Here is a 22,933-nt window from a genome sequence, read left to right as displayed (position 1 = left end):
TTTAACTGTCTACTGATTTTACTAATAAACTCACATTACTTTAAAATATGTAACAACTCTCTATAGTTACAATTATCAATTAACTCAGAAAAAATGAATATTATAATTTTGTCAAAAATAATTTTTAAGATGAAAAAATTCACTACTCTACCCAGTTTAATTAAGTAGAATTTCTCTTTCTTCCATTTTTTTTTTTTTTTTTTGTCAAAAACACAGGGCTATCTCTCAAAATCCAAAGGCAGAAATGTAAAACTAAGTTTTATCGAAGAATCAGAATCTCAGCATTTATCGCGGAGCATATGAATTGTCCCCTTCCTGCTCTTCCCGTGCCCTCTCCTCCCCTCAACTGCCCTCCCCTCACCTCCCTCTCCTCTCCTCTTCTGTTCGCTCTTCCTTTCTGATACAAAGTATATGTATTTTTCTCCATTAATTGACCAAAATCAGTAGACTACTTATAACACTGCTTTTCTAATATTTGTGGTACTATATCAAAGAAAAAATGGGAAAATTCTACACATATTATTAATATGAGTTGGCCTGAATTAAATATAAAATTTTTGATATGGTATTTAATAATTGAATTTCCATATACTTTACAAATTCTTCAACATTCCTGAAACAGAATGGAGATATTCAGAATATAAATGTTATTGAATAATAAATTAAATGGGCCAATTATTTTGACTTTGTAGCAGCTAGTTTGGAAATGAACTATTATTTAAACTGTGAAAGAATACTCTGAACACTGAAAGAACATATTAAAACTAAATAATAACCTTAATTTGTTATAGAACTTCATTGTAAAAAGAATTTTTCTTATCATTATCTTTTAGATTTTGATAAAAAGTTATTTCTACCTAAAGTTTTTAAAAATAATAAAGAACAATGCATTTGTTTGCTAGAGCTGATATATAAATTACCACAATCTAAGTGGCTTAAAACAATGACAAATTTAAACTTTCAGACGTCTAGAAGTTAGAAATGTGAAACAAAGATTTTAGCATGATTGGTTCTTTCTTAAGGCACCAAGATATAATCTGTTCTATGCCTTTCTCATATCTTCCTATAGTTGGCACTCCTTGGCTTACAGTTATAAAATGCCAAATTCTTTCTCTAGCATCATATGGCTTTCTTTCTTCTATGTATCTTCTATATTCCAATGTCCAAGTTTCTCTTTTAAGGATTCTAATCATAGATATTACTGTACACTTTAATCCAGGACGACCTTCTCATAACTTGATTACTGGAAAATTCCTATTTCCAAATGAGGTCCCATTTATGAGTTTTAGGTGGACATGAATACTGGGGGGGATGCTGTTCAAACATGTAGAATAAATTATTGTATTTATCTAAATCTCAGATAATTGTCAATTATTGTTAATTCAAATAATATAAAAGTTTATGTATTAAATAGGCTTCTTCAGGAAGCATGAGTAATAACAGAATCACAGGATTTTAGAAATTAATAGAAACTCCATCCATCATTTCCTAATTTTTTTGTGGAACTTCAATATTACCAGATATAAAGAGTGATAATTTAACAAAATGTACTATGACAAAATACAGTTGGCAAATGTTGGGAGAAGCAGCAAAGGAGAAAGGACTTACAGAGTGCCTACATAAATTGGTTATGAGTAACATATAAACTGGGAACACCAAACCACAGCAAACTGCAGAAGACCTCTGGAGAGGCAAACTTCTCCATACCTCATGTTCTGGTGCAGGGTGACCTAGGCTGTTACCATAAACATTGTGCTCAAGGACGTAAAACCCCTGCATAGCACTATGATGTAGCCAAACTTGTAGGCTCCTTGTAAGGTCCGAGTTCCACCAACTGCACGTGGATAATAAGCTAAAGATAACCACTTGTTCTTGTTTTGTGAAACTCCCAAACTGCCACTGTTATCAATGTTTAGAATAACACACCAGTCTGGCTCACTGATTTATACTTCTGGCTCACTGATTCACTCCACCATCACATCTCCCTCTCCCCACCATCACTCCACCCCTACCCTATAGATCAAAGTGATTGTAACCAATAGTGTGACAGATCAGAGCTCGGGGCCTTCACTGTCTCCTCCAGTAATAAGTGATAGCCCCCTGGTCCCACTTTCTCTCTTAATCTGTCTTTTTCTCATTCCTTTGTCGACACCAAGTTCAAGGTATCCACAGGTGTGATGTGAGACTGGTTCCCTATAGTAAACATGGCATACAACACCACCTCAGAAAGTAGGCTTGAACATTAGTTTACTAAAATCCTTAAAAAGTCCTGAAGTCCTATTAATTTTTTTTTAAACCAAGTCTTCTTTATTTGATCACTCAGCCCTTTTCCTTCATGTCTATAAATATTTAGTTCTCTAAAGCACCAATTATGATACAGGATTTGGTCTGTGGTATTTTAAAATCATAGCCCTAGGATCTTTGATATTTCTCCCACTTAGAGATAGGGTCTAATGGGGCCTAACCACCCTCAAGCTTCAGGCTGCTCCAACATAAAGCCAAGACCCACAGATGTAGGTTCTGGGCCCACCTCCAAGACTCAGTCCCTAGGCCTACCAAAGAGCAAGGATGGCCCCAGTGGCCCCAGCCTCCAGATTGACCCTGACACTGGGCTGGTAGTTATCAGAACAGCACCTGTCAACCCAACCGACAGGCTGGCCCCTGTAGACACAGACACAAGGTCCATTCCAACACCTGGGTGACCTTTGCAGATCAAAAGCCTACCTGAGCATCATCGCAGCTCCTATGGAAACAGGCTCAGGCCAGCCCCTGTGGATACAGGCTGCAGGCTCATACTTGCAAACCCAGGCTTCAAGCCTACTGCAGCAAACCTAAAAAAAAAAGGTCTACCCCAGTGGGCACAGACAAAAGGCCAGCTTGCATGAGGACTCTAGCTGCAAGCCCACTCCTGGACCACAATAGCCAGCCTGTTTAAAATCTCTGTGGGAGCTGACTGGTGAAGGGCTTTCCCAAACAAGCCAGTCTGCAAAGACTGGAGTAAGTCTCCACTTCTTCAGATGGACAGACACCAATAGCTGGCCACAAGGATTAAGGACAATCAGGAAAACATGAAATCACCAAAGAAATAAAGCATCAGTAACCAGTAATCAATCATAAAGAAATGTGGATGTATGAACTTCCTAACAATGTAAAATAATTGTTTTAAGGAAACTCAGCAAACTTCTATAGGTTCTCTATCCTCACGTCTGAAATCTGGGTGGATAGGCTCATCATGTGTCCAATAATGTATGTTGAGATAACCCTATGTGACTTCGGAAGCTGAAGCATAAAAGGCCAACAGTTTCTGCCTGGTTCTCTTGGAATGCATGCTGTTGAAAATCTTTCTCCTAGAATTCAGCTTCCATGCCCTAAGAACTCCTAACGGAAATGTTGCATACGTACATCAACAATCCCACTTGTTCCAAACCTGAGTCATTCCCAGCCCAGGTGTTAGACATGTGAGTCACGATGTCTCTAGATTAGTACAGTTTAAAGAACTTCCTGTGATGATGGAAATGTTCTGTATATCTGAAATGTCTACTTGGGGAGCCACTACATTGTGCCTCTTAAACATTTAAAATATGGCTAATATAACTATATAATTAAATTATTATTTGCATTTCATTTTAATTAATGCATATTTAAAGATAAATAGTAGCTACTCTACTAGGCAGTGAGCAAATTATTCTAGCCCCTAACCATCATTTACATTACCCTCTGATACCCTCCCAGAAATCATAAAGCAAAAGACAAGTCATCCTGTTTTACCAGTTCCAAATTCATGATCTACAGATTTCATGAGCATTTTTGCATAACGCCACAAAGTTTGAAGTAATTTGGTAGGCAGCAATAAATAACTGTAACCAAATTCCAATCTCTTAATATCAGCAAACTGAGCTCCAAAAATTGTGCTTTTGCACAAAATTCTGTGTCTGATTTGCAGAAAAACTTAGAATATAATACAGGAAAAAGACTTTTGAAAATGCTACCATAAATGAACTCTTCCAAGAAGTTATTATCCTTGATAACCTAAAAATCTATGATAAGTGAGATAGTTCTCCTTTACATTAAGCATTCTTGACGCATGCTGTTTAAGTGGCCATGACTATAATTCAGTAGTCAAGAGACTGTCCTGTCTATTTTATATTGTCTCTCCTTATAAATGCAAACATTTGAAATAAAATTACTAATATAAAAATTATAACACTAAATAGCAAGTGACTGCTATTTGCTAAACATTGACCAAAATAAATTATAATAATTCTGGTAATGTTTCCTCCTTTCCTCCCAAAAAAGGTCACAATTAGGTTATCAAGTAATCCTTAAATACTATTAAGTCAAATATCTTTGTTTATTAATGTATAAAGTGTTTAAATTAAAAATATCAGAGAATAAATTAGCAACACAAATCAGCAACATCCCCATCTCCCAGCAGCTTGACAGCTTTGTTATGGTTTAGATTCCCCAAGGAAAGTCTCAGCACCAAGATATTGATTTGCACCACTGCACTTTTCTAATTATTACCAATACAGTCCCTCCAGCTAATCAACTCTTCCTCACAGTAAGAGTGGCCTTCAGTTTAAATTCATTATGCTGATAAGTGACAACATCACAGTTGTGTGACAATTGCTTTAATTAAAAATATTTTTGAAGATTAGAAAACTATTGTATGCTGAAGTATACAAAGTGTCTGTCCCCCAAGAAATCAGGCTTTTGTTGATATATGACATTCAACATTTTCTCAGTTCTAAAAAGGAGATTCCTCTTTATTAAAATTTATCTTGAGAACTGTGTCAGTAGGAATGACCCTGTAAGAAAACTGTTTAGGCAAGCTGTCAGATTCTTTGAACTTTTTTTTTTTTTTCCTAATGCATGGCCATGTTATTTGAGATGTGATGAGGGGAGGTGAGAAAGTGAAGGATGCTATTTAAAATGGGATTAGGAAAATTCTTTCTGATGAAGGGCCTTGCTTATTTGTGGGAAAAGAGTTCCATGCACAGGATACAGAAATGCAAATACACTGAATTATTTGCTCTTTACATGCAATATTTTATGCAATTCTCATAGCTTCTCTATGAGGTAGGTACTATTATTATTCATGGTATGCTTCCATGTCCAAGCACATGGCCAAGCTTAAATAAATAGCTTGCAACTTTCCCAAGGTTAGTCAGGTAGCATATTGAAGAGTCTGGATTTTTAAAAGTAGCTTTTCTTTTTTTTAACTGACTTCATTCACAAAACAATACTATCTCTAATTTTGAAGAGAAAAAGAGAAACATTAGTTTATTCAAAATATACTTGAAATTTTTTGTTTGATCTGTAGACAGTTTATTTCTAGGTTTAAGCTAGTATTTACAAGATTAGTTAAGCAAACTCCATTATGCAAAGATATGCATAATTCTTATAATTATTAACCAAGAATTATGTTATAGGTTATAGTTATTTCAAGGGCTTTATAAACTACGTATTTCAATTTATTTTGGACTTTCCTAACAGTCTGGAATAAGGAAGTGAATGAAGACATCTGAACATCAAGGGAGAACGGATTGCAAAGCTGAGTCTTTTGCTCTTTGCATCTCCATTAGACCTCAGGAATTTAACAGACATGCATAGAATCAGTGAATGCCTGTGTTTTTTTCCAACACATTCTCTCCTTCAGACTGGAATCTATATCATATAGTTCGAAGAATCAGAGAGGTAACTTATCCTAATGAGTAAAAAATGACAATTTTATTTGAATCCAGTTCTTTCTGATTTGAGTATCTGTAAATTATTACCCACATATTAATATCCTTCATTTCTCATCAGATTTGAATAAAATAAGGTAAGGTCATGGTATATCTTTTATAATAAACTTAGGTTATTGTCAAAAACTAAAATATGAAACAAACTATTTTATTTTCTTTAAATATGAGTTTTGCATTAGTAATACATCTTAAAATATCTTAATATTTATATTTTACATAAAATTGTTTTTGATGTATTTAAGATGAATAAAGATTTTATGAAGTACTCACTTTATGAATAATTATTTACAAATATTCCTCTAGAATTCATAAATTGTGCAGTTGATATGGTGCTAAAACTAAGAAAAATATATATTTAAGTAACTAATCTATTCTAAATAGTTCCCATTCACAAATATGTCTATTAGGCATATATTCAACATCACTAATGGGTATTTAGTACTTTTTTTTTGCTGAGACTTGAACTAAATTTTAACAGATAGTCTATCCTGACAAGAATTTTTTTTTTATTTTTAGAACTGATCATTTCTAAATTAGCTGCATGAAAGATAGAGAAATCAAATTAAACTACTTTGGGCAAGACAACTATTATTCACAAGAATCACAATTACATTTGGTACAGATCTATCACTTTTGATGAAAATGAATTTATTTTTTATTATTTTTAAAGATAACATGTTTTTGAAGACTAATGGGGTATATTACTTTGTAAATATATATTATGAGGGAGTAACTTAAAAGGAAAAAGTAGACTAAAAGGCCTTAGGAGATGAAGTTCAGAAAAAAATAAATTTATGGTTTAGATGCACTGTAATCTAAATAGCCATATATGCTGTTTTAGTGGAAGTGAAAGAATAACAAATCTTCAAAATATCTACTGGTTTAATCAAGATCTAAACTTTTTGGAAACATGTATTATCTATATTACTAAAATACAATTACACGGTCTGAAATTCTTATTATTCAAGGAGAAATTTATTGATAGAAAAGGGAAGTCATAATCATATTATAAAATGTTACTTTAAAAACACAGTTCTTTTCAAATATAAGAATATCAATAATCAATGCCTATACAAGTATGAGATCAATTAGAAATCTTACTCAAAAGCTACATTTTACAAATGACCTATGTGTGCCATCTTTGTTTTCAAACCAGTCCTTCATAAAGGGCATATACCTGTTTTCTGAATTATCAGTGTCACCCATCATATACATTATTAAATATCTAGAAAATAATTATCTTCTCAATGGCAAATATTATAGCCTTCTATTTCTGTCTAAGGAGAACTTATATTTGACATCATGTATAAATATGTACATTCAAAAATTTGCAAGTTACATTAAAAGTTTTATTCTGCCTTTGATAACCATTACTTATAGCTATCAAAAATAAATATTTGTCAGTATATTCCCAGTATGTTCCTCAAATATTATTTGTTGATAAAAATGGTATTCATATCCATGTTTTGAAACTCAGAAAAGTGATTCAGAAAACAAATTTTATATGTATTTTTATTTTTCTGAGTTTAATAGGAAACAAAACAAAACGTTCTTCTTTCCATCATACTTGTATTCTGTAACTTTAAAATTGATACTAAGAAATGTGATAGTTGAGTTATTATCATATTAGAGTAGAAAAAATGATTATTTTCACAGCATAGCTACCAAGCTGATCTCTTTCAGAAGAAAATGGAACCTATATTCATGCAAAGTATTTAATCGTCAAATACTATGTTTAAATAATGAATTTAAGAATATCCATTATCTAAATGAGAAAGTACCACTGGAAAAATGTGGACTTTGGAATCAGAGCTGGGATGTGCTCTCTTGCACTTAATGTCTTTGAATCCACAGAAAAAAAACAGTTAATTTTCTCAGAACTTAGTTTCTTCTTCTCTAAAATGGTAATGATAAAAGCCTAACTCATGGGAAAGTAATGAGAACTAAAAGTAATGTTATGAAACATAATGCCTTATAAATAATACGCATCAAATAAGCGGTAGGGAAAGGAGTTTAAAATTGTAACACCCTGGCTGCTATTCCTAGAGTCCTCTAGGGTGAGAAGTGCTACCTAGGAAAATACTTCAGGGGTAAATGGACTGAGGAAAGAGGTTGCCAAGAAACTGCTCTGCAAGAGACCAAGAGAAGAACCATTTTGCCTCAAAGAGGAAAAAACTGAGAAAATCAGAATGATATTATAAAACGGCAGACTGTGAGGAGGATCAGGGCTGCATATTATCAGGAGTAAGGGAGTTAAAATAAATCTGAGAATGGGAATGTTTATATTTCCTTTGAAGTGCTTGGCTTTTACTAAGCTTAGACTCTTCCTTTACCATATATAGAAACTTTTTTTTTATAAAACACGGTTTTTTTCTCTTGTAAAAACCAAGTAAGAGACACTGGTTTGATGTGGTATATCATAAATGATGGCATGTTTGCAAAGGAGTCAAGATGACCATAAAAAAAAAAGAGAACTATTGGTAATTCACAAAGTATTGGAGAAAGCTTTGTATTTCACAAAATGCAGTTCTGGAATTTCAGCTAGTGTTACCCAGAGCTCAAATAAGTAATATTCTAAACACTGGCACCAGACTGCCTGAATTAGAACACTGCTTTCTTCTATTATTGTGTGTCCCTAGGCAAGTTACTTACCTTCTCTGCTCAGATTCCTCATCATAATAAAAGCAATAACAGCACCTGACTAATAATGTTATTGGCATTAATGAGTTAATACATGCAATGCCCTTAGGAAGATGCCTTGCACATACAGAGATCTTCAAATACAGGCTAGTTAGGAAAGCTCCCACTGACCTTCCATGTAATGGTGAATCTTCTGTGTCAACTTGACTTTGCCACAGGGTGCCCAAATTAAGCATTATTTCTGGGTGTGTTTGTGAGAGTGTTTCTGGATAAGATATGCATTTGAATTGGTGGACTCAGTAAAACAGACTGCATTCACAACATGGGTGGGCATCCTCTCATCTGAGGGCCTTAAGAGAACAAAAGTTGGTGGAAGGAGAAATGTGTCCCTTTTGCTTCCTGCTTACCTGCTTGAGCTGGATCATCACACTTTTTCTGTCCTTGGACTGAGATTAACAACATTGTCTCCCTGGTTCTCAAACCTTCAGGCTCAGACAGCAATCACACCACTGGCTTTTCTGTTTCTAGCTAACAGAAGGCAGGTTTGGGGAATTCTCAAGCCTGATAACTGAATGAGCCAATTTCCTTATAATAAATCTCTTCATATATATCTCCTATTGGTTCTGTTTCTATGGAGAACCCTAATCAGTACAGATTGTGGTACAAGGAATGGTAGCTGCTATTATGATGTAAGACATACTAAGTGGCCTAGAGCTCTCTGAGACATCAAAAGGAAGTTTGAATACATCTATAAACTAAAAGATGACCAGGGATCTTTGAATGGTAATGTTCTCATGTTTTCATTCAGCTGTATTTTTTGAGGAAAATGAAAGTTAAATAATCTAATCCTGTGGCATTTTAATACAAAAATTTGTCTCTTACAATTTAGCTTCTTAAGGGGGAAGGTCAGAATTAGAGCAATAGAAAATAGACTAAGAGAATTACGACAAAAATTCATTTTCCTGAGAATACTGTTACCACTATGTTACTAATAAGTCTCCATTAGCAGAATTTTTTAAAATATCAAAGAAGTGTCTGAGTAGTATTCAGCTTTAATCCACCCTGTTTCATGTCTCTCTCACAAGTCAGAATGCAGGGATTCAGTAAAATTAAATTCCAAATTGAACAAGTGTTGGTGCTGGCATTTCCATATCTGTAGGTTACTAAATCATCAATTATAGATTATTGGAAACCATCACTAAAATTATTTTCCCAACTCTATTTGTAGATAAGTCTATGGAGTCTTGACACAAATAGTAATATCATATTATGCTATAATGATTAGGTTGATCCTGGAATCCATATATTATGTCTAATTGATATTTTTGTTTTACAGTAATATAATTACACACAGATAGGTACATATTATAGTATTATATTATAATATTTTAATACTTATAAGAACATAAATATTTTAATTGTAAATGATATTTTAGGTAAGAATAGCAGGTTCTATTATTTTTAACCTTTTAAATAGAAAATAATTACATAATGAAATTTTAAAATTTTCTGAAGTAAATAATCTAATTTAAATATTTATACATTAAGTTTTAAATTTTTATTGCAAAAGCAGTGTTCAAGTCTGGACAAAGTACAATTATAATCTGGAAAACATATTTAAAATAATTGTTAAGTCCTTGAGTGTCATGCTTATGGTAATCAACATATCTTTCTATTCTGGTTTCTTTTTAAGTTGATTTATAAAGAGATCTAATCAACAAAGTTTCCAATATATTTCCATAAGTCTGAAAAATTAAACTATTTTAGAGAATTAGATTCACCCTCTGATTTCAAAGATGTTCTCTCCAAATAAGAAAATCTGTTCCAACAAGTAATGAAAATTACTTTCTAAATTCCACATTCCGCTTTTATCAAAAAGCAGATTTAGTACAATGAAGAGTGCACTGCATAATTTTTCCACTCAATCCCTTTAAGAAGTTAGTAAAATGAACAATCAATCCACATGATCTTTACACAGTTGCTCAGTACATTAGAATATATCATACAGATAATCACTGGTTCAGTGGGAGTTCTCTGATTGCATAGATTTAACTGTTTAAGCAACCACACTGGGTAAGATACTTTGCAGATTTTACTGCTGGAAATATCACATGAATCATCTGCCAATGTAATTCTAGCAAAGCAAGCAGTCAAAAGTTCATGCCAAAAGTTAAATTCTGCCCCTTTAGATTGGAGTTACCTATATTCCTTGCAAATTCTAAATTCATCAAGTATATGCTATATTTTAATCCATTTAAATTAGTACAGTCTCCTTTCTTAAAAAGAAGGTTTGATAGAAAAATTCTCTTTGGTGTAATAATATAATTATAAAAATTATTTTTAACTATTATCTAACTTTTTAAAAAGTTGTGCTGATTAGTATAAATGGGATCTATAATTATTTTTACAGCTTTGTTGCTAGAAACTGATTTACTAACGTAAGGTAAACCTGAACAGGTTTCAAATTCATTTCACAAGTCCCCCAAAATGGAAAACAAATTATGCTGCTCTTCATTATAAACAGAAAACTAGACTTTGCTGAATGAATACAATGACACCATTATGCCTTTTTGCTATTCCTTGAATCTCAAATGTCTTTCTCAAATACTACTCTTAGCCAGCCACTTTCCATCTTTTAATTTCTCTTATAACTAAAGCACACTCTGAAATGGTCTTATGCAGCTAATATAAATCTGAATATTTCTCTGATTTGTCAAAGTTAATTTGAATTCTAATCCTATTATATCCGAAATTCTACCAACCATGTCCAACATCCTGTCATCCAAAACTTAATAAGCACACTGTTGTTTTAGCCTCCCAAATAATAAATTATATGAAATAATACTGATTCTGAAACTACATCCTGCCATTCATGATTCAACATGCCCTTTCAAGTCAACATTGAGTCACTCATGAATATACATTACTAAGCTCTTCTAAAAAGATGTGCACTTTGCTAACAATCACCAGTATTTCTAAAAACTTTTATTGTGATTTCTAAAGGTCATGGAAGGACTCCAAAGGTGACCAGGAGTGTCCACATCAATGATTCATGTCCTGGCCAGATTAAAATGACAAGTTTATGATAAATGAATGTATGAAAGTTGTTGGCTAAAGAAGCAACACAAGAGAGCAGGCAGATGGAAGAAAGTGAGATTGTCACTGTACTTTTACTCATTTCACATCTTCTTCAGACTGCCTCATGAAGACTGCTGTCAACAACTTCCATAGCTTTTTTGCCACAACATTTGCCTTTCCATTTGTCTTTTTATTTCATTCTGTGAAATAATTTTTCCTCCTCTTTACAATCTTTTAAAAGTTGCCTCCTCTAGTAATTATTTTGATTAAGAGCACAGGCTCTGAATCAAGAATGCCTGGATGTGAACCTTGTCACACCATTCAAGAACCATGATCTGAGACAAATACATGACATTATTTTGTATCAGATTCCTCATGGGGACAATGATAGTACCTATCTCAGAGTTGTTCTGAATACTAGATAAATTAATGTAAGAAGTGTACTTACAACTATACTAAGTGCTATGTGAGTGTTTGATATTAATTTTCTTACAATTATTGATATCATGATATATCTTACCCACATTGACAGAAGTGATTATTTTATGATTTTTCCCCAATGACTTTGTATCTATCTATTCTAGAATATACACCTTTATAATAATTTTGTTCATTAATTTGTGTGGTTCTCTACTTATTACTGCAAATAACTTGAAAACAGGTGGCATGTTATCTTATCACATGATTCTCTGAGCATAGATGGTGCTTACATAATTAATTAGTTAATTTTACTTTTGGGAAAAATGACAAATAGAAGAAATGAAGAAATAAATAGGGCAGAGCTTCATAAAGAAAGTAAAATTTTGGTTTTGCTTTTAGCATATATTTGGTAAGGTCTTCAGAAAATTCACCAATATACAATCTCACTAATACAGATGCAGAGGAAATATACTACACATTGGTTCACGAGTTTCCTGCATTTAACTCATATGGGGACATTTTAAAAAATTCAACTCACAGCTACTGAATTAGGATTTCTTAGAGTAGCCTTGGAATCTTTATTTTAAGAAGCTTTGACTGGTAAGTAAATTTAAAGTCAAGCATACAAACCAAGTATATGCTACATTTTAATCCATTTAAGTTAGTACATTCTGCTTCCTAAAAGAGAAGGTTAGATAGAAAAATATCCTCAGGTAGCTGAATGAGCCGAATTAGCAACTATTACCATGAACATACTTGCTAAAGTCTGGCCTTGATAAACAATGCCAAAAAATCTTTGCTGAGAGATTTTTATGTAATACTTTTTTCTTTTAGTGCAATAGAAATCATTTCAATTGTATCATAGGGCCCATTTTTTTATTATTATACTTTAAGTTCTGGGGTACATGTGCAGAACGTGCAGGTTTGTTACATAGGTATACAGGTGCCATGGTGGTTTGCTGCATCCATCACCCAGTCATCTACATTAGGTATTTTTCCTAATGCTATCCCTCCCCTAGCCCCCAACTCCCCTGCTATCCCTCCCCTAGCCCTCTACCCACTGATAGGCCCCAGTGTGTGATGTTCCCCTCCCTGTGTCTGTGTGTTCTCATTGTGAATTAAGGATTTAAACTTAAGACCTAACACCATAAAAACCCTAGAAGTAAACCTAGGCAATATCATTCATGACATAGGCATGGGCAAGAACTTCATGACTAAAATGCCAAAAGCAATGACAACAAAAGCCAAAATGACAAATGGGATCTAATTAAACTAAAGAGCTTCTGCATAGCAAAACAGAGTGAACCGGCGATCAACAGAAAGGGACTTTTTTTTTTTTTTTTTTTTTTTTTTTTTTTTTCATTTTTATCAAGTGGTTTTGTTTAACTGAGAGGACGGGTAAGTTACATTCCATTCTGTTGACTTAGGCAAAGGAGAATTATAGGGAAAATAGGTGATTAAAACAATACAGGTTATTACCCATCCTTGTATTTCCAGGAATTTCACTGTTACCACACAAGTTGGAAGTTAATTATCTAACCTCCTCAGTGCCTCTTTTTCTGCCCTCTAGAGAAAACAACAGAAGGACATGACACATCTCAAATGGCAGGAAGATGCAAGTGAATGGAAAGATGTACACAGTAAAGTTTTGAAAAATAGCCAGCTGGCTAGAGAGCTGTGCTTTCATCTCACAATCCAGGTATTTATTGGGTAAAGATATCTGTCTGTCCTACTTTTTCACTTAATTTTAGCTAGCACTTAGAAGCTGACCACATACAGGAAAAAAATGTAGATACACTGAAATACAGAGCAATGTAATATGGCTTCTATCTAGAAGGAAATGAAAATCTACAATAAGAAAACACACCTATACACATGTATATCAAGGTGTGGTTCCTGTTAAGAACAACACATAAAAGCTAAGATAGTCAGTCTTGAGGAGGGAGTAGCAATCCATTATGGCTGACCTTACCAGGGAAACTTTTATTTATTTAATTTCGTAATTTCAACTTTTATTTTAGATTAAGGGGGTGCAATATGTAGGTTAGTTGCAAGGATATACAGTATAAAACTGAGGTTTTGGGTATGAATGATCTTTGATCTTGTCAATCAGGTAGTGAGCATAGTACACAATAGGACGTTTTTTGGCTCTGTCCTCCTTCTCTCCCTCCATCCTTCTGGAGTCCCCAGTGTATATTGTTCCCATCTTTATGTCTATGTGTACCCAATGCTTACCTTCCACTTACAAGTGAAAAAAAATGTGGTATTTACTTTTCTGTTTCTGCTTTAGTTCATTTGGGATAATGGCCTACAGTTGCAACCATGTTGCTGCGAAGGACATGATTTCATTCTTTTTGATGGCTACATGGTATTCTAGGGTGTATATGTACCACATTTTCTTTATCCAATCCATTATTGATGAGCACCTAGGTTCATTTCATGCCTTTCCTATTGTGAATAATGCTGCAATAAACATATAAGTCTGAGTGTCCTTTGGTAGAATTATTTGTTTTCCTTCAGGTATATATCCAGTAATAGTGTTGCTGGTTGAATGGTAGTTCTGTTTTTAGTTCTTTGAGAAATCTCCAAACTTCCTTCTAAAGTGGCTGAACTAATTTACATTCCCACCAACTGTGTATAAGCTTTCCCTTTTCTCTGCAGCTACAGCTTCCTTAAATTATGTTAACGTTTTACCTTAAAAAATTTTTAACTTTTATTTTAAGTTTAGGGCCACAGGTTCAGGTTTGTTACACAGGTAAACTTATGTCATGGGGGTTTGTTGTACAAAGTATTTGGTTACCCAGGTATTAAGCCTAGTACCTATTAGTTATTTTTCCGATCCTCTCTCACCTCTCACCCTCCACCCTCCAAAAGAGAACAGTGTGTGTTGTTCTCCTCTATGTGTTCATGTATTCTCATCATTTAGCTCCTACTTATAAGCAAGAACATGGGGTAGTTTTCTGTTCCTCTGTTAGTTCCCTGTAGATAATGGTCTCTAGCTCCATCCATGTTCCTACAAAAGATACAATATTGTTCTTTTTTATGACTACATAATATTCCGTTATGTACACAGGAATTGACAAAAATTTCACAACGAAGATGCCAAAAGCAATTGCATTAATAGCAATAATTGGCAAATGGGATATAATTAAACTATAGAGCTTCTGTACAGCAAATTAACTATCAATGGAGTGAATCAACAACCTACAGACAGGAGAAAATTTTTACAAGCTGTGCATCTGACAAAGGTCTAATATCCAGTATCTATAAGGAACTTAAACAAATTGACAAGAAAAAAAAAAACATTAAAAAGTCAGCAAAGGCAAAGGACATTAACAGATACTTTTCGAAAGAAGACACATCTGGCCAACTGTCATATGAATAAAAGATCAATATCACACATCATTAGAGAAATGTAAATCAAAATCACAATAAGATACCATCTCACACCAATCAGAATGGTTATTATTAAAAAGTAAAAAAAAAAAAAATAGATGCCGATGAGGTTGTAGAGAAAAAGGAACATTTATACACTGTTAGTGGGAGTGTAAATTAGTTCAACCATTGTGGAAGACAGAGTGGCAATTCCTCAAAGGCCTAAAAACAGAAATACCATTCAACCCATCAATCCCATTGCTGGGTTTATACCCAAAGGAATATAATTCAGGCTATTATAAAGGCACATGTATGTGTATGTTCACTGCAGCACTAGTTACAATAGCAAAGACATGAAATTAACCTAAATGTCCAAAAATGATAGGCTGGAAAAAGAAAATATGTTACATATACACCATGGGGGATACTATGCAGGGGAACTTTTATAAAGGAAGGTGAGTTTCCTCTTGGTCTAAAATAACATATTGAATATGAAAGAACATGGACAATGGATGGTGAGTAAAAGGTATCATCACACATTTCAGAAGATAGAAGACTGTGAACTAAGGAGCAGCAGCCAGAAAGTACAGACGTCCTTGGGGTAGAATAAGATGTAATGTGGTTACAACACAGAGTGCTTGTGAAGGGTGGGGGGTGAAGATTAACCTGGAGGGGCATTTTGAGGAGTATTGTGATAGAACTTGACACTTCATAGTAAGAAATCAGACAATGGAAATTCACTGATAGTTTCTGAATGCAGAAAGGGCAGAAGGATTTGCATTCTCAAATACAGGTAAACGGAATACAGGATGAGCTTGAGGGTAGCAAGGGGATATGAAATTAAATCATACGTGTAAAAGAATTTTGTAAAATAGTAATATCAACCATGTGTAAAACAATTCTAAAATTTTCAATACGAAGAAATAAAAGTAAGTAAAATCTGGAAACAGGAAATGTGGTATTTAAAATAGTAAAGAAAAGTACTTATTGAGAATAGAATTGTCTTAATAAATAATAATGGGAAAAGTAAAAAAAGTGAGTTTTAAAATGTTTACTACTCATTCTATTGTTAATAGGAAAGCACACTAGGGTCCTTGTGCAGGAAACATGATTTAAATTGTGTGTTCCAATGTAAAATTTAAAACATTTGGAGAATTACCAGAAAATAAGGGTTATTAGCAAGCCATAAAATTTTAAAATAATTTAAACCAACGTAATCTTAAGCAAAATGTATTTATGAAAGTCAGTCTTTTAAAGTGAGGTAGTAAAACGCAAAAAGCTGGGACTCCATGTTGGGTCCCCTTACAGGAACACTCCCTTCCTGGAAGCCATCTTTCTCCCTCCTGGATTTCCCCTCTGGGTCCCCTTCCACACTCTCTAGTGGAAGCCCGTCTTCACCTCCTAAATTCCATCTCTATTCCCTTACAGTCAGTGCGGAAGCTGCTTTCCTCTCCTGGCTTTCCATCTTGATGGATTCACTCCATCAAGTGTGAGAGTTAGCTGTTTCTTTCTCTCTCCTTCTGTTTCTCTTTCTTTCTCTAAATAAATCACTTTCTACAAACAAACAAACAAACATTAAAAAAAGCAAAAAGCTAAATGTAAAAACTCTGAAATGAAACAATTTTGATGTGCTCATATTAATATCTAGTTTGTCATTAGAAATAAACAATAGTTGGTCCTCCTTTGTGACTCAAACATATGTGTAAATTGTTATTTTTACCATTTCAGTATTACTAATTGTAGGCTATTTCTTATTGTAAAGGTACTTTCCATTCTGTAAAAGAGGAATAAGTGGAATAAAAGACATTAACACCTTTATATTTGGGGTCTCTTTTATTGAGATATTTGAATGTCTGAACAAATCATTTTAGTTGCCTCAGCTGTTTTAGATAAGATTTATTTTTCTTGTAGTTCACAGTAAAATTTTAGTTTCGATATATAAAACAATCTAGAGAGATTTCTGTTATGCAGATAGAGCTGTTAAGAGTCAAGTGACTGTGTAGGTCAGAATTTTAACCCAGGGTTAAAATATTTTGTGTTAATTCCATTTTGTATTATTGAGAATAGTTAGAAAACATTTTTAATACTGTGCTGACTTTTTAAATAAAAAAATACATTCTTGACTTTAATTAGAAAGTAAAAAATGTCTGCCTTTATTTTTGGCATTTTATTATTCAATGTATTATCATTCAAGAATTTTAAAAATATGTTCTGAAATTATGAAGGTTAAAGTCCCTGTCACCATATAGATTTATTAGAGGCCTATGCCAGGTATATTCCAGAACTACAAATAATATAAAACAAGTGTAATTCAATAACTTACTAAGGGATTCCTGCTTTAGTAAATAGTGAAGGACCCTACTACATTTGAAGATTCATTTATAGATTAGCAGGAACCTGATAGGATTCTAAAACCAGAGAATCATACATTTTAAATCAAAACTAATTGTCTTAGTCAATAATATAAAACCAAAAATACCACAAACTGGGCAGCTTATAAATAACACCTATTTCTCACAGTTCTGGAGCCTAAGATGGCCATCATAAAGGCACCAATAGATTTGTTGTTTGGTTGGGGGTTTCCTTGTTCATAGACCATTCCTTCTCCCAAAATGCTCCACCTTCTAATAACATCGCCTTCAGGCTTAAGATTTCAAAATAAGAATTTTGGACAGGACACAGATATTCAGATCATAGCCAATTAAATATCAACAATTAAATGTCAGTTGATTGGCACATATTCTAGAGCATTATAAAATGAGAAGCACCTGTGACTCAGTTTCCAGTAACTAAAAGTTGGATAACAAAATATCTGTGATTTTTCTTTTATTAGATCTTTTATTATTTTATTATTCTTTTATTAGTTATCATCTTTTCAGATTATTTTATTAGGGAAGCTAAGTAGTATAGAAAAATTTGAGAGGCCTACAGAATGAATTGTGCTCTCATTTTAGTTTCAATATATGCTAGTCACATGGTCGTAGACAAGTTACATCACAAATAACAAATATGTACAATGGAGTTAATAACTGCCTTATGCAGGGTTGTTGTGAACATTAAATGAGATAATTTAGTAAAGCTGTAATACAGCAGGTGCACAGTGAGTTTTCACTAAATATTGTTCTCCGTACTTCCTTATCTCCCACCCTGAGAATCATATTTCATTTCTTGTCTTACTACATAAAATTCATTTTTGTGTGATTTCAATGTCTGATATTATAATTAACTTTCATAAACTTCTATGACAAACATCAAATCCCTACCTTTACTATGCAACACATCCAATAAGGACACTATGAGGATTTTCTCACATCTTTCTCTTTCCTCCTTCATCAAAATACAATGTTCCCCTTGGCACTGTGATGAGAGTTAATAATACCAACACGAATAACATATGGACCCTGACCTTAAGAATCTCAGTTTCTAGAAGAAGAGACACGCATGTAAATAAATAATTAAAATATGATTGAATATGGGTAATAATTAAAATACATGTAAAATTTAAAATCTTAATTGTGCAGCGTATTTTGTAAATTGTATAAAATATGCATATCAAAATTATTCAGGAAGTATTACTTATTATCTTATAGTACTCATTAGCATCCTTCTGATTTCTTATTGTTTCCTAATTTTAAACAATCTTCAAAAGACATGTGATTTTCTTCAGTTAATAATGTAAAAGCAAAACAAAACAAAACAAAAAACTGCACTGACATGGTTAAAGTCCCAGGACCCTTAGTTCTTTAGAGATGGACTAAATGGCTGGTATCATTGTTTATAAAAGTGGTTTAACTTAATGAATCTAACTTGATGTGTTAGGCTTATGACTTTTTTTAAAAAAAGACACAATCCCTACAAGGCCATTAGGTTTCAGAGACTTTAATGACAGCCCACTACTCTAATAATCATTAATTCAAACCTCCTTGACTGAACATAGTACTTAACTCAGAAATGTGATTACCATCCTCCTGAGGCACCTTCAACCTGGCCCTGGAAATCTAGCCAGGTGACTTGTGATAGCGATCCTTAGATCCTACTGTCCTCTTTCCTTTGTGCAATTCTTTGTATATAATCCTATTGGGCTTCTGTGGGCCCTCCTTCCACTCTTCCTAAAAAGCTTCATGATAGTACAATTCAGAAAAATACTTGATTTCCCAAAACTACAGAAAATACAAAGAATGCATAGAAGAGGAATCTAAAGTACCAAAATTAGACAAGCTCAAACCTGTGGAGCAGAAGAATGTTCAATGTACCTCACATAAGGGAGCCTGGTAATAAGACTCATAGAAAAAAAGACACATCACAATAAGATACTTTTTGAGTCTTCATTGCATTTTCCTTCCTGAGCATTTTTCATGGGTGTCACATTCTACACTCAAAGTCTTCCAAACTGTTGAGGGATATCTTACTTCACATGTCTTTCAGGTCAAATGAGTGGTCCATTCAAGAATAATTGCCCCATCTTTCAAATAAGAAAAAAAGATAATAAATTCAAAGATACCAATGTCAACCAACCACTTTTTGGAACAGAAACTACAGTTTTGATATAAGGAGAATAGACTTCTAACCTTTTTATATTTTTTAATGATCAAAGATGTTTTATTCCTAAGTATACCAAACTGGAAATAAAGGCAATCAACTCTCTGCAGTCAGGAAAACAAGGCACAATCTTCAATTACTCATCAAAGTCTGTTTAGTTGATTTTTTCCCTAAATTTTTTTCTTGAAACAACCACTGTGTTGATTTTGTATTTTACTTATTTGAATACATAATAATAATATGAAAACTGTTTTAAGTATTTCCACCAAATGATTTATTAATCATTTGTTAATGCTACTTAGTTTTGTTGCCCACAGAATATTTATTGTTTGGGGTAGCTGTATAGCATTCTGTAAGTGAAATCTAAAAATTCAATTTGAAGTGAAACAACACAACTTTCATTTTATTAAAATTGCAAAGTTTCTCAATGTAATTATAAAAATATATTATAGGATAAACCATTTAAATTAAGGATAGTATTTACCTAAAAATGGCCTAACAGTCTTCCACCATTTTCTGCTAGAAGGAATACGAGAAAGGGATTAGAATTTACTCTTTATTCAGTAAAACTTCAAAAAAAATATTGAATGAGCAAAGTCTGACTCCTTCCCCACATAAATGCTGTATTAAAAGAATTGAAATGAAAATTGAACTCTGATGATTTTATTTAAAAAATTAATTTTTAATATGAGAAAGATTCTATAAAATGGTACAAAGGGTCCTCAAAAAGGTGATGGAAAATGTATATTATGAAAAAACTACACAAAAACCCCAATTTTTTGCACCAAAGTAATCATACTCTGAACAAGGTCTAGTGTGAGGCAGTAAGAAGGATAAGACTTCATTTTGAAAAGAGCCCCTCTCATAGCAACATGAATTCTGCTAAACTTGAATCAAGAACAAACAATAAAATTGAGTGGAATAATGGTGATATCACTAATGCTCAAAAAATGTTTGTGGGAAAAATTCTCCAAAGAACTCAGCAGTCTACAGATAAATAACTTGTATTATGAAGGGATGAGACAATGTTGAAGATAAAAGTCTGTGACAGCAGGCCATTCACATCAATTTGCAAGGAAAAAAAATGTGTCTATTTTGTTCCCTAAATAAAGAGGACCAACAATTAACAGCACAAACAATAGCTACCATCTCAAATATCTCAAATGGTTCAGCTTACAGTTTTGCCTGAAAAGTTAAATTTGAGCTAACTTCCCAATCAACAGATGCCAAAACTACTGCAACCAGATCAGTTACAGACAAGAATGGAGCTCTCAATGAAAATTTTAAACAAGATCCCAAGCATTTTTTCAAAGAATTGTAACAGGAGATGAAATGTGGCTTTACCGGTATGATCCTAAAGACAAAGCACAATCAAGCAATGGCTACCAAGAGGTGGAAGTGGCCCAATCAAAGCAAAAGTGGACTAGTCAAGAGCAAAGATCATGGCAACAGTTTCTCAAGTATTTTGCTTGATGACTTTTGAAAGGGCCAAAAAATGGTAATACCTGTTTGGTTTTGAGAAAGTTAGCCAAAGCTTTTGTAGAAAAACTCCTGAGATGGCTTCACCAGAGAGTTCTTTCTCAATATGACAATGCTCCTGATCATTCTTCTCATTAAACAAGAGCAATTTTGTGAGTTTTGATGAGAAATCTGTAGGTATTAATCTCATAGTGCTGATTAGCCTCCTTCTGATTTCTTGTTTCCTAATTTTAAACAATCTTTAAAAGACACCTGCTTTTCTTCAGTTAATAATCTAAAAGCAAAAAGAAAAAAAAACCTTCATTGACATGGTTAAAGTCTCAGGACCCTTAGTTCTTTAGAGATGGACTAAATGGCTGGTATCATTGTTCACAAAAGTGGTTTAACTTGATGAAGCTTATGTTGACAAGTTTATATTTTAATTTTTATCTGCTAATTTCATTATTCAATTATGTTTTTGAAGTTTCCTTTGTTTTTTCTTTTGACCTCTAATGGTCAACAGAAAATGGCAATATGAGTACCCTAAACTACTCATGTTTTGTAAAAAGTATGGAACTGAGTCGACAAATCCTTTTCTTCTTACAAAGTAACTCTGACTAATAGAGGATGCCTAGATGGTGTTTTGAGAAAGATTCTGAAACCATCATTTAGTTTGACTAGTTAGACAATCAGCAGGCAATACCTGCATGATAACATGAAGTGCAGTGATATTATATATTCCAGGTATTTTAAAACCTTTAACCTCTTTATTATTTTCTGAGCAGTTACCTAGAAACCACCCACATTACAAATCACTTTCATCATAAACTAAAAAAAAAGTGACAGCACAGATCTAACATAACTTTAGATTTTACATTAATACTTCTATACAGCTATTGAATTAACTAATGAATAGTCAGTATAATAACTTCTAAATCTACAAGATAAATCTATCCAGTGAAATTTATTTAAATAATCTGCAAAATGGGTGAATGGGTGTTTACATACTCTACAGTTTGAAACATTGTATCTCCTTTTCTGGTGGAAATGATAATTATGAGCTTTTCTAACAAAAACTATTATTATGGAAGTGATGACAAATACACTAATGATGAAATTATGGTGTCATCATAGAATATACTCGATGCTAAATTATTCTTATGTTGCATTTCTATTTTTCAAAGTGAATTACAAATTAATAATTATCCTCTTGAATATTATTTCTCTAAAAACAATTTCTACACATTTATTTTGGCAGTATAATGAGTTGAGATGCTAAAAATTTGAACTCTAATAGGAAACAATTAAACTATAAAAATGTATTCCATTTTTTATATGCAGTTTTTGAATGTTTATGTGTTTGTGTATATTTCATTTTATTTTCATTATTAGACTTTTAGTACTCATACTTAAATGGCAGAGACCAGATCTGCCCTGTTCACTGAGCTAATGTCAGGCCTCAGTTATGCATAATAACTCAATAAATATCTCTTGACTGATTTTAGGTCCACATGATAGGTAGGAGCTTTCATCTATTTATTCATTTAACAGCTCTTTAGTGAACGTCTGAAGGGTTTACGAAATTCTGTTACCATAAACCAATAATTTACGCATGATAATATATATATAAAGTAAACATATTAATAATAATTGCTAACATTTATCAGGCACTTATG

General features: G+C 33.1%; 1 protein-coding gene and 1 long non-coding RNA gene across 3 annotated transcripts in view; both read right to left on the bottom strand.

Moving 5' to 3' along the window:
* The window catches only part of NEGR1 (neuronal growth regulator 1), a 930,734-nt gene that overhangs the window by 865,998 nt on the left and 41,803 nt on the right, over nt 1-22,933 (bottom strand). The window lies entirely within an intron of this gene.
* On the bottom strand, nt 186-5,889 carry LOC116564100. Its single transcript, XR_004274721.1, has 2 exons — nt 2,510-5,889; nt 186-365 (listed from the first exon to the last, which is right to left on the bottom strand). It is a non-coding gene; the product is annotated as an uncharacterized LOC116564100 (long non-coding RNA).

The sequence above is a fragment of the Sapajus apella genome, unplaced genomic scaffold, assembly GCF_009761245.1.
Source record: "Sapajus apella isolate SASKATOON/1434 unplaced genomic scaffold, GSC_monkey_1.0 scaffold36, whole genome shotgun sequence".
Lineage (NCBI taxonomy): Eukaryota > Metazoa > Chordata > Mammalia > Primates > Cebidae > Sapajus > Sapajus apella.
Note: the sequence above shows the minus strand (reverse complement) of the source record. Positions and strands in the feature narration are given on the sequence as shown.